Here is a 17,202-nt window from a genome sequence, read left to right on the forward strand (position 1 = left end):
TTCACCATAGTCTCAAGTGACACAAAGCTGAAAAAGGATTACAATATAAACTGAATAACAAAATCAAGACCTGAAAATAAAAGCTTAGAATGAGATGAGCAAAATCATTTAAAAACAAAAACTTTAATTAATATAAAGAACAACTAAGTTTACCTTATATACAGATTAAAAACATAGGGGAGGAATTTTTTAAATGTTTTTCACTGAATAATTTGCCTAAAGTCAATAACTGGGTAATATTCAGAGACATTCAGTTACAAATGCTCCAAGTTCTAATTCTGGTCTAGTTCTACAAAAAGAATATATGATATAACCATCTTTTTTTTAGCCTCAAATATCTAAGTTTTCTGGTCTGAATTTATCAAATTTAAAAGACATTTTCATAAATCATCACCATCTGGTCACTTCTGTGAAAGTGGAATGGGAAAAAGTGAGTTCTACCAGCATCTTCCTCATAAAGACACTCACCTTCACAAGGATTGATCTCTAGCCACCACCCCAAAATTTGAACGAAGAAATCCTCCCAAAACTACTAACATGTAAAAGTAAAATGTATGACAATAATAACACAAAGCACAGAAGGGGAGCAAAGAATAGACTGTTGTGTTTCTTACATTATACATGAAATAGTCTATTATTCCTTGAAGGCAGACTGTGAAAAGTTAAATATGCATAGTGTAAACCCAAAGAGATCATCAAAGATAAAAAATAAAACAAGTAGGTATAGCTAATAAGTCCATAGTGGAAGTAAAATGTAATGCAAAAAAACAAAACACAAAAACTAAAAAAAACTCAAGACTAAAGGGGACAAGAGAAGGGGGGAAAAAGGAACAGAGAATAAATGGGACAAATAGAAAACAAATAGCAAGATGACATTAAAGTCCAACTGTAACAAAACAGGGTGCTATCGGCATACAGATAGACTGGAAAGTCCAGAAATAGCCTCACACATATCATCAAATGATTTTCATCAACAGTGCCAAGATAATAGGGAAGGAGTAAGCCTTTTCAACAAATGGTGGTGGAACAACTAGTGAGCTGTCTGGGAAAAATCTCAACCCCTACCTTACACCAGATACAAAAATTAACTCAAAACAGATCACAGACTTAAACCCAAAAGCTAAAACTTCAAAAAGAATCACACCATGGGCAAAGATTTCATAGAAAACAAAAAGGACTAAACATTTTTTTTTAACTGATAAACTAGACTTTATAAAAATAAAAGCCTTCTATTCTTCAGAGATACCATTAAGAAAACAAAAAGGCAAGATAGCAAGCATAGGGCAGAGAAAATTACATATACATATATATAATTTACATGTATATACAAATACACACCCAATTTGAATCCAGAATATACGTAAAACTCTCACATCTTAATAAGACAACCTCCCAAAAAACAGGCAATTAATTTTTAACATTTTTCTAAACATATACAAATGGCCAGTAAGTACATGAAAAAATGCTCAATATTTTCAGTTATCAGGGAAATGCAAACTAAAACCACAGTGAGATACAACTGTATACCCAATAAAAGGCTAAAAGACTAAAAAGACCAAAACCACCAAATGTTAAGGATGTGGCACAACTGGAACTCCACATACAACTTAGTAGCTGCTAGTACAGTCACACATTCATCTAACCTATGATCCAGTAATTCCACACCTAGGTTGGAAAATACAGGTATACAAAGAGATTTATATGTGAATGTTCAAAGCTTTACTCATAAGAACCCAAAACTGGGAAAAACAAATCTCCAATAAGTGCAAAGATAAACAAATTATGATATATAGGTACAATGGGATACCAAACAGTAACAAGAACAACAGCAAAGAAGGAACTACTGATACAAGTAACACTACAGATGACTCTCAAAAACATCCTGCTAAGGGAAGGAAATCAGATATGAAACATCTATCTATATTGATTCCATTTATATGAAGTTCTAGATCAGGCAAATTTAGTCTAAGATGAAAAAAAATCAAAACAGTGGTTGTGTTCTACAAAGGATAGGGGGAAATAATTGAACAGGAGGCACATGAGGGAACTTTTCCGAGGTGATGGTGATGTTCTACCTCTTCATAAGGATTTGGGTTACACAAATGTACACATTTGGCAAAACTTAAATGGTACACTTAAGATTTGTGCATTTCACTGTATGTAATTTTACTTCAGAAACAAAGAACTGTAAACAAGTATCCAACTCTAGTTAATGACATGGAAGCTGAATTTGTTTAGGGGTAAAATGCACTGATGTCTGCAATTTAATTTGCAATACAAAGCCAAACAAACAAAACACCACACACACCAATAAACTTGACTGATGAATGGTTAGAGGAATGGATAGATGGAATGATATGTGATAGAGGAAAAAAAGCAAATTGGTAACTGTAGAATCTAGGTGATAGGGAAATGGGTGCTTGCTGTACAATTCTTTCAACTTTTATATGTTTGAAAATTTTCACAATAAAATGCTAGACAGAAAATATTTGATGAGCAGAAGAAGCCAGACACAAAAGAGTAATATTACATGATTTGTATGTATATGAGGTTCTAGAACAAACAAAACTAATCCATGATGTCAAAAACCAGATCAGTGGTTGCCTGGGACAGGAGATAGGGATGACTTATTGCAAAGGAGCAAGAAAGAACTTTCTAGGGTGATGGAATGTTTTATGTCCTGATTGGGGTGCTGGTTACATAGATGTATATATTTGCCAAAACTCACTCAACTGTACAGTAAAATGTGTGCCTTATACTTTTTGTAAATTACACTTCAATTGATTTTTAAAATCTTCACTACAGAAAATCTAGAATACACAGAAAAAGCACAGAAAAATTAAGTCCCTCCTAATCACACCATCCAAATAAAATGTCACCATCCTTCCCTCTCTTTTGACAAAGGCCATGCCCAGTGGAGATAAGAATACAGCTTACTGTTTTCATTAAAGGTATTACAGAAATTCAGATTAAGCCCCTGAATTTTGAAATTCCTTTCTCATGTGACTCAAAACCTAATGAACTTAAATCCCTTCAACTCCATCATTGCTGTGAGTCTTCATCAAGTTACTAACCATCCTGTGCCTAAATTTCCTCATCTGAAAAATGGAAATATTTACCTCAAAAGGTTGTTATAAATTTTAAGCAAAATAATGTACGCACATACTGGCTTTCATTACTGTTTTTAAAGCTAAATAGTCAACTAGCTTTTAGAAATCATCTTGGCAAAAAAGTCCACAATCTGCCCCCATGAATTTTTCCTTTTTTTTTTTTGGCAGGCCTTCAGTTCTGTAGGTACACCCACCTCAAGTTAGTCTTATTCGAGAGAACCTCAAATTCCTCTTGCAGGTCAGACCAAAACCCTGAGTTGTTAAAGCCCCAAAGCAAAGGTTGGGGTAACAAAATAAAAATAAAACTAGATTAGAAAAGATGGCAGCTGCTTTGAGAATGTAAGATCTAATATGCTGAGCACAAGTGTCCAAGGGAACAATTTCTCCCTGAATGAAGTCCAAGTGTACTTAGATAAAAGTTGTTTTTGCTCTACGTACGTGATCTAGGTCAAAATATGTAACCTGGGGAATATTAATTAATAGTATGTTCTAAAGAATGAGAAAAAGAGTCATAAGAGAAAAACCAGGAAGAGTTACTGACACTTTCATGACTGAAGGTAAAGGCTGAAAACTGGACAGGGGAACACCTCTGGATAGAGAGCACACTAATATAAATTCAACTATATGAAGAAAAAAAATAATTTAAACCATGTAGATTATGCCTGCTATTCTGCTCAATGAGTGAATGCCCAAAATGAACACAAAAAGGTAATATTTTACTACTCTCTAGTTGGTCTTACGTCCCATGTGCCTCTCATGATATGAGCATCTTGCTGTGCTGTCAGATTCTAACGTTTAGAGCCATTTATTTTTCCCACAACATGGACCACAAACATAGCCTACAACTTCATCTAGTGTTTAACAATGAAACGTGATTTGTTCCAACACTGAAGGAAAAATAGGATGTGCTGGACTTTCAGAGACTGTATATCTATATATTTTATGGGCAACTTTAGGGATTTCCAAGGTTATTTGGACCAAATGACATTTTTGTCTTCCTTGAACCTGTGTATTCAGACAGCAAGTGAAAATCTTTGTGGCAAAAAGCAAAAACAGCAAGCTATTAAACAATCCCAGGGTACTGGTTTGGGGAAACCAAGGATTTATTATCCAGTATACTACTGTCAGCTACTTTACTCAATAAACCTTTTTTAGTTTTTTACTACCAGTCACTGCTCAAGGTAATAATTTAAAAGATAGTTAAGATGCTACCCTGTTCCAAGAATTTCATATTCTAAATATAGTAATCCTAACCTTAATGTGGATTCCTGTACATGTCTAGCCTACAAACATTTACTCATATACTTTTTGGGCAATCTTCAGAATTTTGGTTTCAGTATACATAAACTGTGACTTCTTCTTGTTGGGGAAGAAAGTGGCAACTGAAAAAGAGGCAACTGAGGGTTAGTGAAGATGACGGGAGAGAAAAGAAGAAAATCTTTTAAATTGAAACTTGTTCAAGATAAAGGAAGATGACTGAAAAGTAAGTCGAGGCATTAGAACTGCTACCCAGAACTGCCAGCTATGAGGAACAATATTCACTCACACTGGAATAAAATGGGTAAATGCAAGTATAGGAAGAAGGTTTCAGAAAAGATCTATTCAGTTCTAGCAGGATAATTACAAGTCAGGTTATCCAAACTTTTTCTATCCCAAGCATCTGAAATCAGATCAGGATCTGGAAACAACACCCAGGTAACAGAATGAATTTTACAGTAGTTTATTAACATTTTAGAAGATACAATATCACTGATAATACACTAGCTACCATTTATTTATGTATTGTGGTCATTCAATAAATATTTATTGAAAGCCCATTACAAGCTGGGCACCATTCTAGACACTGGGATCAGCAATGAACAGAACACAGAAAGTCTCTCATGGAAACTGCATGCAAATGAGGACAAACAAGACACGAGTAGACAAATAAACAATCAAGATAATTTTAGAAATATGTGCTCTTAAGGAAATAAAACAAATGGTAAAGGTTAACCATCAACAGTCTCCTCGCTAAGAAACTAAAGACACGAATCATGAGAAGGAACCAGCCACCAAACAACCAAGCCACACAGTTCTGGAGGAAGAGCATTCCTAGCAGGGGGAAACAGTAAGGAACGATCATGTAGCAGGAACAGGCCTAACATGTACAAAGAACAGAAAGAAGGGGAGTGGGAAGAAAAGGAGATGGCACACAATAAGCATATTTTTGTTTTTGTTTTTGTTTTTGTTTTTTGCGGTACGCAGGCCTCTCACTGTTGTGGCCTCTCCCGTTGCGGAGCACAGGCTCCGGACGCGCAGGCTCAGTGGCCATGGCTCACGGGCCCAGCCGCTCCGTGGCATGTGGAATCTTCCCGGACCAGGGCACGAACCCATGTCCCCTGCATCGGCAGGCGGACTCTCAACCACTGCGCCACCAGGGAAGCCCAGCATTTTTTAAAAAATATGTGCACGGGCACACACACACACAGAGGAACTAACAGCAAGTACAAAACAGCAACAAAATCCAATCATCTGACTTCACAAACAATTCCAAAAAGAGAACAGAGGAAAAAATGACTAAGTAGTTATCAAAGATACAAAGAACATTTCGTAAAAATGAAGGACATAAACCCTTTCTACCTTTGTCCTAAGAGACCACCATTTTCTCCTCCACTCCACTCCAGCCGTAACAGCTTCTTGGCTGATTCCTCTGCCGGCCAAGCATACTATTGCTATTCAATCTGCTCGGAATGCTTGTCCCCAGGATATCCATAAGGCTCTCCTACCTGCTTCATTTGGGTCTGTGCTTAAATGTTTCCTTATCCTTGAGACCTTCCCTGACCACCTTATACTTAAAAAGCTAACCCTACCCCCATCTTCTTTTCCCAGCCCAGTTATTTCCATAATCACCATCTGTAAAATTTACTTGTTTTCCCACTAAGGCCAAGACTTGATTTTCATCACTACTGTGTTGAACACATAGTTGGCATTCAGTAAATATATGCTAAATTGTTATTTAAAATATGCAACATATGAGACCATGGAGTTAAAGAAACCCAGAGACCTTTATCAATTAATTGACTGTGAATCTGTATAAAGAATAACAAAGCCTCTCTTAAAACATTTATATTCTTACAGTAAAAGTTTAAACTGATATTTATATAATAAAAGGGTAAATATGAAGTATGTTTTTGAAAAACAAAAGAAATAATCTAAAATTGTGATACAACTATATTGGGAGAAACGGTAAAGAGAGAAGTGTGAACTCCTTTTCCATAAGCAGTCAAAAGGTAATGCTTAAAACTGCTTAACACTCTGAATTAACCAGCTGGAGCAGCAGTTTTTAAACTTTTTGACTTGTGAACCCCTTTTCACTCTTAAAAAATAATTGAGGAACTCAAAGAGCTTTTATTATGCGGGTTGTATGTACTGCTAATAATATTATAAAGGAAAGGTGGTAAATGCTTTAAAATTTTTTATTTAAAATCAGCAAAGGTAAATCCACTCCATGCTAATAAGTAACATTTATGAATGTATTTTTCCAAAAAAATTAGTAAGAGTGGCACTGCTGTACATTTTTGCAAATCTCTTTAATAGAGAAACCCGATTTCTTATATCTGCTCCTGTAGTCAATCTAAAATGAAAATCCAGCTTCACACCAATATGTAGTTGATAAAGGAACATTTTTAATAACCTTTTCAGATAAGTGTGGATATTATTCTTCTTTGATATTAAGCCAAAATTAACAAGCGTAATTCTGTAAAGGTTAGTTGCAAGGTGGACTCTGAAACCATATCAATGAAACTTTCCAGACCATTTCATTTAAAATCTATTGATCAAAAAAAAAAAAATCTATTGATCTATCTTGCACTTAAGTAGGCCCTTATACCCACAGCATGATTCTGTTAATATCATGCATTGATCTTTTGAAAAAAGTTGGTCCACCGAGTTATGCACATCTTGCAAACAATGACACATTTCATTATAACACAGCAAATTAAAAAAAAAAATCACATTTGTTAATATCACCAACAATTTCATCAGCAAGGTCCTGAGATGTTGCCAAGATCACAGTGGCAGATATGTTTTCCAAAATTCTAAGTTCTGCTTGAAAGCCTTAATTTTATCCTGGCAATAAATTCTGTTGGTTGTTTTCCCTGAAGTGACAGGCTCACTTCATTTATTTTTGAGAAAATATGTACAAATACCCAAGTTTAAATAACTACAGTTTGCCATTCTTTCAAGTAAAAATAGTGTTCCATGAAAAAAAGCAACTAGTTTGCTAGTTGGGCTCGCAACTCAATCCCACAAATATTTTTCTTCAAGACAAGCATCATACTTTGGTATGCAGCAGAAGTGTCATATAACATTCTTCTCATTTTGTCACATGAAATATTAAAAAAACATGTACTCAAGGATCAAGATTAATAAAATTAACAAGCTTTACTGCTTCATGGAGGATATTCTTAAATGAAACCAGGTTTTTTTCCCCAACCATTAATGTATAGTGATGAAGAATATGACTATTAGTACAATTTTTGCCACTGTCTTGATATGCACTGCAGGGCCAGTAGTTTTACCCATCACTGTGTTTGCACCATCAGTGCAAATGTCAACATAGTTAAGTAACAAAGAAGAAGTTAGTATTATTATGAAATAGTTTCAAACCAACAGACAACTTGAAACATTTGAAGACCCCCCTGAAGACTCCACAGACCACAGAGAACCACTGCTCTGGAGATACATATAAACTAAGAAGAGGGACTATGTCTCCGGGGAAAAGAACTGGGTGGTAGGAAGACAGGGATGGCAAGAAGACTTATCTTTCCCTGTATACCCTTTGTACCCTGTGAATTTAGTATTCTTTGTATTGATATGTATTTTACCTTAAAAAATTAAATAATTATTTAAAAAACAAAAAATGTAAACTGACATCTAAAGTGGCTAAGTAGATATATAAGCATATTATTTAGAAATACGAAGGTAAATACCAAAAGAAAAAAAAATTTTTAAGAGCTGAAAGTGTTCCCACTTAGGAAGTGGAACTAGGAGGGGTTGCAGAGGGGACTGCTGTTTTTTTCACTATAAGCCATTTGGAACTAATTTTTAAACCATGTACAGATGTTAATTGGTTCAAAAATAAAAATCACTCAAAATACTGCCAGGAAAAATACTTAAAAGGTAAGTTTAAAAGACAAATAAAGCAAATACCGATGCAAAGGTGAGAGAATGGCTGTGAAATACACCAAGATGTAACAGTAACTGCCTGGAATACTGTGCCTTTGAGTTCCCACTCTTATATGAAATATCATTCTATATTACAATAAAAACATTTTCATTTAAAAAGCTAGTTAGGGCTTCCCTGGTGGCCCAGTGGTTGAGAGTCCGTCTGCCGATGCAGGGGACACGGGTTTGTGCCCCGGTCCCGGAACATCCCACATGCCGCAAAGCAGCTGGGCCTGTGAGCGATGGCGGCTGAGCCTGTGCGTCCGGAGCCTGTGCTCCGCAACGGGAGAGGCCACAACAGTGAGAGGCCCGCATACTGCAAAAAAAAAAAAAAGCTAGTTAAAAAGCAACAATTTCCTCAAACCAAAATGTCTGATGACTCAGTTAAAAACAGTTAAGTAGGGACTTCCCTGGTGGCGCAGTGGTTAAGAATCGCCTGCCGGGCTTCCCTGGTGGCGCAGTGGTTGAGAGTCTGCCTGCAGATGCAGGGGACACGGGTTTGTGCCCCGGTCCTGGAAGATTCCACGTGCTGCGGAGCGGCTGGGCCCGTGAGCCACGGCCGCTGAGCCTGCACATCCGGAGCCTGTGCTCCGCAACGGGAGAGGCCACAACAGTGAGAGACCCGCGTAGTTGGGGAGGACTTAGTTGCAGAGCAACTAAGCCCGTGCGCCACAACTACTGAGCCTGCGCTCTAGAGCCCACAAGCCACAACTACTGAGCCTGCACTGTAGAGCCCACAAGCCACAACTACAGAGCCCAAGTGCCACAAGTACTGAAGCCCGCGCGCCTAGAGCCTGTGCACCTAGAGCCCGTGCTCTACAACAAAGAGAAGCCACCGCAACGCAATGAACAGTAGCCCCCTGTTCGCCACAACTAGAGAAAGCCCGCGGGCAACAATGAAGACCCAATGCAGCCAAAAATAAAAAAATAAATTAAAAAAAAAACAGTTAAGTATATAAACCTTAAGTCATTTTTTAACAGTTAAGTGGTTAAACCCTCCCCATACACATATACATACACACACACACACAAGGTAACAAAATAAAATAACCCTTTTTTCTTCTATTTCATTTGATCACGATTAAGATCAAATTAGAACTTATGTATTTGAAAAAGAAAAGAATAAAATAATTGCTTTACAGTAAATATAATTGCTAAATCTTAGGTAATTACTTCATAAACAAAATCTTCAGAGAAATACAAACCCACTATCAAAGTCTAATTTAAATTTAGTTTCTCAAAAGATGTCCTGATCCAGAAAAGAAGAGATTATTTCTATATATAAATAGATAACTCAAAAGCAAATTGGATTCCCCACTGTAAGGACCCAGGGCTCCTTGGAGAATCGCTGATTCCAGGACTGAGATGTGCAAAAAGAGAGGAAATACTCCAAAAAAATTATGAGAGTATGTCAAAAAGACACAGAAGCCACGGTAGAAAGGCTCCCACTGGACAAACCTGGGACAATCTGAGCATCAAAATAAATAAAGGCAGTAATTGAGTATAACCCATTGAGTAAGATAGGAAGTACATAAGTCTATATTGATAATAGATAGATAAAAGAATGCTTCTGCCTTAAAACAGAATGCCTATTGACAAGAAACGGAGTCAGAAAATAACCACTTTGCAACCATCAATATAAACATCAGCACAGGCAAGAATCATCAATGGATGTTAAATCCAGGAGGGAAATTTGATGAAAATACACATCTGATTAGAAGCAGGATATATGCTCTATCTCAAAGTTATCCCCACAGACTGCTTATTAGGTGAGAGGGGAAAAATAATAACTATACATTCCTGTGAAGAAACCAGACAACACCGTGACCAGGTAACTAAAAATTAACATCACCAATGAGGGGCAGACTGATAACAGGTACTTCAATATCATACCCTGAGAAAGATACAAAATCCCCCGCTGGGGATGCATAACCTGAATCTGATTATGAGGAAACATCAGACAAATACAAATTGAGAATACTCTATGAAATATATAGCCTGTATTCTTCAAAAATGTCAATACAATGAAAGAGAAAGGCTAAGATACTGTGCCAGATGAAAGGAGACTGAAGAGATATGACAACTAAATGCAATTTGCAATCCTGGCCTGGATCCTATGGGGAAAATGCTACAAAGGAACAAATGCTATTACTGGGACAAACTGACAAACCTGGAATAGGGGCTATAGATTAGACAGACTAGATAATATAGTATTATCAATGTTAGATTTCCTGAATCTGGTAACTGTATTGTGATAATGCAAAAGAATACAATACACAGTGAATATTTAGAGACTTGGGCATAATACATTCAATTTACTTTGAAGTGACTCAGAAGAGAGCATTAAAGCAAATGCAACAAAATTTTAAAAACTGGTAAATCTGACTAGAGGATATTGAAGAGTTCTCAGAACCATTTTTTAAACTTTAGGTTTGAAATTATTTCAAAATAAAAAATTTAAATAAAGGCAAACTGGGATGTCAAAAGGTGGTAAAGTAAAAAGGTGATTTATTCCGATGCCCTACAGAACATATGAATAAGGGAAATGAATACAACAGTGACTCAGAGTGGCACACAGCTGCATACAGAACTTCCTAAACTCTCAATTCTCTAGAAAAAGAAAAAAACAATTTTGTTTTTGGCCACACCATGCAGCATGCGGGATCTCGGGTCCCCAACCAGGGATTGAACCTGTGGCCCCTGCATTGGAAACACAGTCTTAACCACTGGACCGCCAGGGATGTCCCAAGAAAAATATTTGTTTAGTAACCACATAAACACTAAGATGCTGATCCTGTGTACCCCCAGGAAAACACAGAAATCTATGATTTCATGTTAACACAGTCCACACTGAGGGACTCTCCCTTCATCCAGCAAACCATAAGCTCCTCATAGGCAGGCCTTAAGGTCCTGCTCTTTGTTTTAACTCAAGCACCGACACAGTGCCTGAAATACAGTAGTCATATTTGTTGACTAAATGATGAATGTTTAGAAAGAGGAACAAAAAGTCTGCATTTTATCAAAACTGGGAGGAAGAGGAAAAAAAGGAGAAGACATCTAAATAGGGTATAAATTATTTTAAATGCATTTTAAAGTAAGAACATTTTCAAACCTCACAAAAGGAGAACAATATTATTACTACACATATACCTATCACTCCAACACAACAATTATCAGGATTATTCCACACTTGCTTCATCTAACTCATCTCTCCCATCCTTTCTTTGCTCGGAAGTATTTTTAAACGAATACCAAACAAATTTCTCTTCCTCATTCTTCAGTCTCCATCTCTAAAAATGGGCATTTTCTTACATAAACATAATGCCATTAGCATTCCTCACAAACTAACAATAATTCCTTGAAATCATCTAATACCTATCCACATTCAAATTTCCTCCAAAGTGCTTCAAAAATTACTTTCTACAGTTGGTTTGAGTCAGGATTTAAACAATGTCAACACATTACATTTGGTTACTACACATAAATATTTTTAACCTTCCTTTTACAATTGTCTACCAGTATTTATGAAAAAGACTAACAGACAAACCAAACAATTAATTCACAATTGTAGATTCTCCAGAATCAAACCCAATCTAATGTATTTACCGTTTGCTTTGTCTGCAGCACTCTTCCTCCAGATTGCCACTATGGCTGACTCTTTTAAATCACTGATCGCAAATCAAGTATTACCTCTAAAAAGAGGCCCTTTCTAACCTCTCAATGCACAGTAGAGCCCCACTTTCATTCATTCTCCATTACATGCTCCTATTTTCTTCATGGCACTTACCACTACATAAAGCTATTCTGTTTATTGTTTCCCCTAATAAAATATCCACTGCATGAAGGCAGAGTGCCTTCTTCACTGAAGGCCAAGAATAATGCCAAGAACATGAGACAATCAATAAATACTTACAGAATGATTAAATAGTAATGCAGTACCTCTATCTAAAATGTAAGCTCAGTTTAGTATTTGTTTTTAAACATTTGTAGCTCACTCACTGCCCACGTCATGGTATAAAATTGAGTACCTGCAGAAACTTGGGCCAGCTGTTACCAAAACACTATGGGATGCAGCAAAGAAAGAACAGAGATATAAGGCATTCAAACGCATTTCTGGAAATTCACTGAACAATGATTATGGGTTTCTGAAAGCAAATTACTCGGGATGATTTAAAGAGCATTACCAGGAGTAAAAGTTTCATTTTTTAGTATCAAATGAGAGCTAATCATGAGTAATATCTACAATGGGACGGAAGCATTATCTAGAACAACAAACATGGCTCAATCATTTGTTTTGTTTCATTTTTTTCCCCCCCTGTCTCTAATATATACATACCATGAAGGAATTAATACTCTCAGTATAGCATTTCTTTCTGGGGACTGGATCATGACGAATATGATTAATACCAAAAACAACTAAAAATGCAAACCATTAAAATTGGGACCTAGAGAAAACTAGAGTTACCTATCCCACACTTCTCATTTAACAGTTGAGAGAGATCTGAAGCCCCGGATGGATGGTCATCCACAAAGTCACAGATCTAATGAAAAGCAAGCAAAGCTAGATTTAAAATTCAGATCTCCTGTCTCTAGCCCTACACTCTTTATGTATAATAATGTCACCCATAGAATGTTAATGTCAAGTTATAACATACTTCACCATCATTTTTAGTACTGTCACTTTTTTTTTTCCTATTGAAATCCTAGCCACCAGGGGAAATGTCAAAACAAGGGCACATATAATTACGCTCTAAGTAAAGCATGTTACAGAAACCCCTCTTTGACAAAATAATACAAGAAGCATCTAAAAAATTTAATTGGTTTGATTCAATGAGGTTTTTATTCCACATTTTAAATTTTAAAGTGAAAATAACTATTTAGGAATATCTGCTGACTATTCCTTTGCTTTAGATGAGTAAATTGCTGACCTCTTATCTTAAAGATCAGTATAGCTATTTTTCAATTATCTGTAGAAATAGAGCACTGAAGTGAAATTTGTCAACGTATAACCTCCACTGCAATGCATTTTTCACCAAAATGAAATTATTTTTACTATATCTTTTGTCAAAAACCAACTCTAGTGAAAGAACTAATATGCAAGTGACCAAGAGACACCAAACAAAAGGGAAAAAGTGACAGAAGGATCCATACACACAAGATACAGCTTTCCTGATGTACAAGGAGAAACTCTAATCTTCCTAGTTTCCCTCCAAACAAAAGGGAAAAAGTGACAGAAGGATTCCATACACAAAGATACAGCTTTCCTGATGTACAAGGAGAAACTCTAATCTTCCTAGTTTCCTTACAATATTGTTCAGACCACTTCATAAATACCCTCACCAGTTCTTAGAATACTACTCTGAATTGTAGAGGCAAACAAATGCACAGGAGAGAGATGTCATTTGTCCAAGGTTAAATGACAAGAAATGGACAAAAGTAAAATAATTCAAGGCTTTTAAAAAAAAACAATTTAAGATTCTTTTCAGAGTGAAAGGGTTTCTTTCTCACCCTACTTGTTTTGTCTCACAAACACGACCAAACACTACTGTTTTGTATGAAAAAATAACCTGGTTCACATTGACATGAAAATTTTTACTAAAAAACATATAGTAATGAAATATCAAAATGTAGATTTTTCACCCTAATAAAACCAAGTATAACCAGTATTATAAAACTTCTATGTAATACCTTAATCACATACTAACATTTGAAAGCAATGACACAAAAAACAAAAATGGGAAAGGAAATGGAACCTTAGCTTATCTTTTCCCCAGTCTGTTCTTTTTGGTTGAAGAGGTCCCTAAAACAAGAAAATTAAACATAAAACACCAAATGAAATAAAGTTTGGATTAAGTCAGGTTCAAAAAGCTTTATGAACTATAAAATGAAGTCTATGTCAGCTGGCATTTTACCACCCCAGCGAGTTCTAAATTCACACTGCACATAAACCAAGAAACAGGAAAGCATGCAATACAATGGAATCACCCCACACTACAAACATGAACAAATTAAATGAATACCCTATACTTCCTGGTATTTTTTAAACGTTAAAACTTAGACGTGCGTTAAGAACTTATCTGTAAAGATCTACTATAACCTATTTAAGAACTATGGTGACAAACCTCTATTTCTGCAGCATAGAACAAATATTTCCAACTACAACATTGTTACTGACTCTGATAAATTCTCTAAAAACAGTAACAAAAATATCAAGCTTCTTTTTTAATGACCAACCAGCCAACTCTATACAAAAATCTGACGGGTCTGTATCTCAGCTGTTCTGCGGTCTACGTTTCCTTGATCACAGAAGAAGGCAACTCCCTAACCGTCAGAGCTGACTTAGCGCCCTCCAACACCCCGGGTGCGGGTTACCTTCATCACTCCATTGTCAAATCGCACTCCCACGCCTCAGTCCTCAGCCCCCATCCTAAGACTCTAGGGAGAGTCGAAAAAGGGAAAGAAATCCCTTCACCCACAGCTCCTTACTGAGGGGGGTGGGTGTGTCTGTAGACAAATGCTTTGCTCAAACACAATTAAATCTTCTGCGGAGACCCAGACCCTAAGTCACTACGGAGCCAGCAATAACCGGCCGGTCGCCGACCCCAGCCTTCCGCGGCCGCAGCCCTTCCTCTTTCTCCCCTCCAGCCCGGCCCCTCCCCCGTTACGCGCACGCGCGGCCTCCAATCGATCCCCTCCCCCCCGCCCTCCTCACCTTAATCATTAGCAACCCTCTTCCCAGGCTCCGGGAATCACTGGCCCAGGAAGGAAGACAGGAGATGTAAGGGGGGAAGAGGATGCGTCGAGAGCCGGTGATCCGCGCCTCGGATATTGGCCTAATAGGCCCCTACAGTCAAGAGCAGCGTCTGTCACCGCCACCAAAACTGTACGAGCGGCAGCGCCTGGATCGGCCCAGCTGACCCGGCTTGGGTTCAGAATGCCTAATTTGGTCCCGCGGGAACTCCTTCCCCGAAGCTGCGGGCGTTTCTGTGCTGCGCAGACCGATCACCTCGCCACCGTCGCCGCCACTGCTGCTGCTCTCCGGCCGCCGCCGCCTAACCAATCCCTCCTCTACCGAGCGAGCACGACACTGGGGCCTTTACGACAGTTCGCAAAGTGAGAGCACAGTAGCCTTCTCGCCTCCATTAACATCTGTTTGTTTCTGCGCTTGCTCAGATTCTCGTTTCTCACCGTGCCGCCTCCTCTTCCCCGAGCCTTCCCCTTCGAACTCGCTTGATCAGTCTGTTGGGGAAACCGAATGATGTCATAAAGCTCGTTATTTTATTTTCCTTGGTGAAATGCGGTCAGTATTTAAACAAAATGCTGAGTACGTCTTGGCTGATTTTTTTCATAACTAAAAGTTACAACTAACCACAGAATTATTGACAGTACTTAAGGTAACAAACAAAAACATCGTGGTTTAGTGTCTTTCGCAGCAAATGATACTGAAATCATACTTGCCAATGACATGGAGATCATGGTACCTCACCGTTAAGGTGAATTTGCTTCCGAAATCAGATCAAAAGTGGTGAACTTTTGGGAACTAACTGTACAATCACATACGCCTTCTTACTTATTTTATAAAAATCAGTAGATTGGGGCTTCCCTGGTGGCGCAGTGGTTGAGAATCTGCCTGCTAATGCAGGAGACATGGGTTCGAGCCCTGGTCTGGGAGGATCCCACATGCCGCGGGGCAACTAGGCCCGTGAGCCACAACTACTGAGCCTGCGCGTCTGGAGCCTGTGCTCCGCAACGAGAGAGGCCGCGATAGTGAGAGGCCCGCGCACCGCGATGAAGAATGGCCCCCGCTTGCCACAACTAGAGAGAGCCCTCGCACAGAAATGAAGACCCAACACAGCAAAAATAAATAAATTAATTTAAAAAAAAAATCAGTAGATAGCAAATGCTTCATTACGTGCATTAGGAGGATGTAGGGGAAAAGGATGTAGGCTTTGGAATCAGTCAAACTTCCTTTCAAATCTCAGTGATGCCAGACTTAGAGAATGAATTTATGGTTAAGCGGGGGGTGGGGAATAGACTGGGAGTTTGGGATTGACATGTACACACTGCTATGTGTAAAATAGATAACCAACAAAGACCTACTGTATAGCACAGGGAACTTTGCTCAATATTCTGTAATCTAAATGGGAAAAGAATTTGAAAAAGAATTCTAAAAATTAAAAAAAAATCTCAGTGATGCCAATTAACAGCTAGCTGTCTAATTGATTAGACCTTTGTAAATCTGTTTCCAGAAAGGAAGGATGGGGGAGAAGGAGGAAGGGAGAGAGGGAGAAAAGAAAAGAAAGAAAATGTCAATTATACCTCAATTTAAAAAAATAAAAGCATATTTTAAAATAAAAGCATATTTTAAAAAATAAAATAAAAGCATATTTAAAAATAAAATAAAAGCATTTTATTTAAAATAAAAGCATATTTAAAACCTCAGTTTCCTCCTGTATAAACTGAGGTAACAACATTTCTCTCAAAGTGTTCTTGTGAGATTAAGACAGTTCACATAACGCTTCAAGCATTACTTACCAATTAAGTGTTCAATAAACATTAATTCCCTCCCTTTGTCATCAGCTTGTCTTTCTCAATACCCTTTCCTTTGTTTGTTCATGTTCTCCATATTGTTCAGTGAAGAAAATATTTAAAAATGATAATGATAATAAACAAGAAAGGGTAGCAGATCGTGTGGGGAGACCAAAAGAGCATTGGACTAGGATTTTTCCTCAATCCTCCTATTTTCTCACTCTAAATAAAAAATTCTTCCTCAACTGTCTTATCTACTGCCATGGTTTTAACTGTTATCAACTTATGACTTCTCAAAGCCATGTGTTTCCAGACCGAACCATTTCTCTAAAGCTTTTGACCTATGCTCTTCAAAAAG

At 37.5% G+C, this 17,202-nt stretch overlaps 1 protein-coding gene across 4 annotated transcripts in view; it reads right to left on the minus strand.

The window, feature by feature from the left end:
- The window catches only part of RNF111 (ring finger protein 111), an 81,373-nt gene extending 65,969 nt beyond the window's left edge, over positions 1-15,404 (minus strand). The window contains exon 1 of one of the 4 annotated variants that reach the window (XM_007458895.1): positions 14,688-14,951. The gene's annotated coding sequence lies outside the window, so the exon portion shown is untranslated. Of the gene's footprint in view, positions 1-14,687; positions 14,952-15,027 lie in introns of those variants that run through there. The other 3 variants (XM_007458896.1, XM_007458897.1, XM_007458894.1) reach the window with 3 other exon arrangements.
- Between the last annotated feature and the right edge of the window lie 1,798 nt (positions 15,405-17,202).

This window comes from Lipotes vexillifer, unplaced genomic scaffold, assembly GCF_000442215.2.
Source record: "Lipotes vexillifer unplaced genomic scaffold, Lipotes_vexillifer_v1.1 scaffold102, whole genome shotgun sequence".
NCBI lineage: Eukaryota > Metazoa > Chordata > Mammalia > Artiodactyla > Lipotidae > Lipotes > Lipotes vexillifer.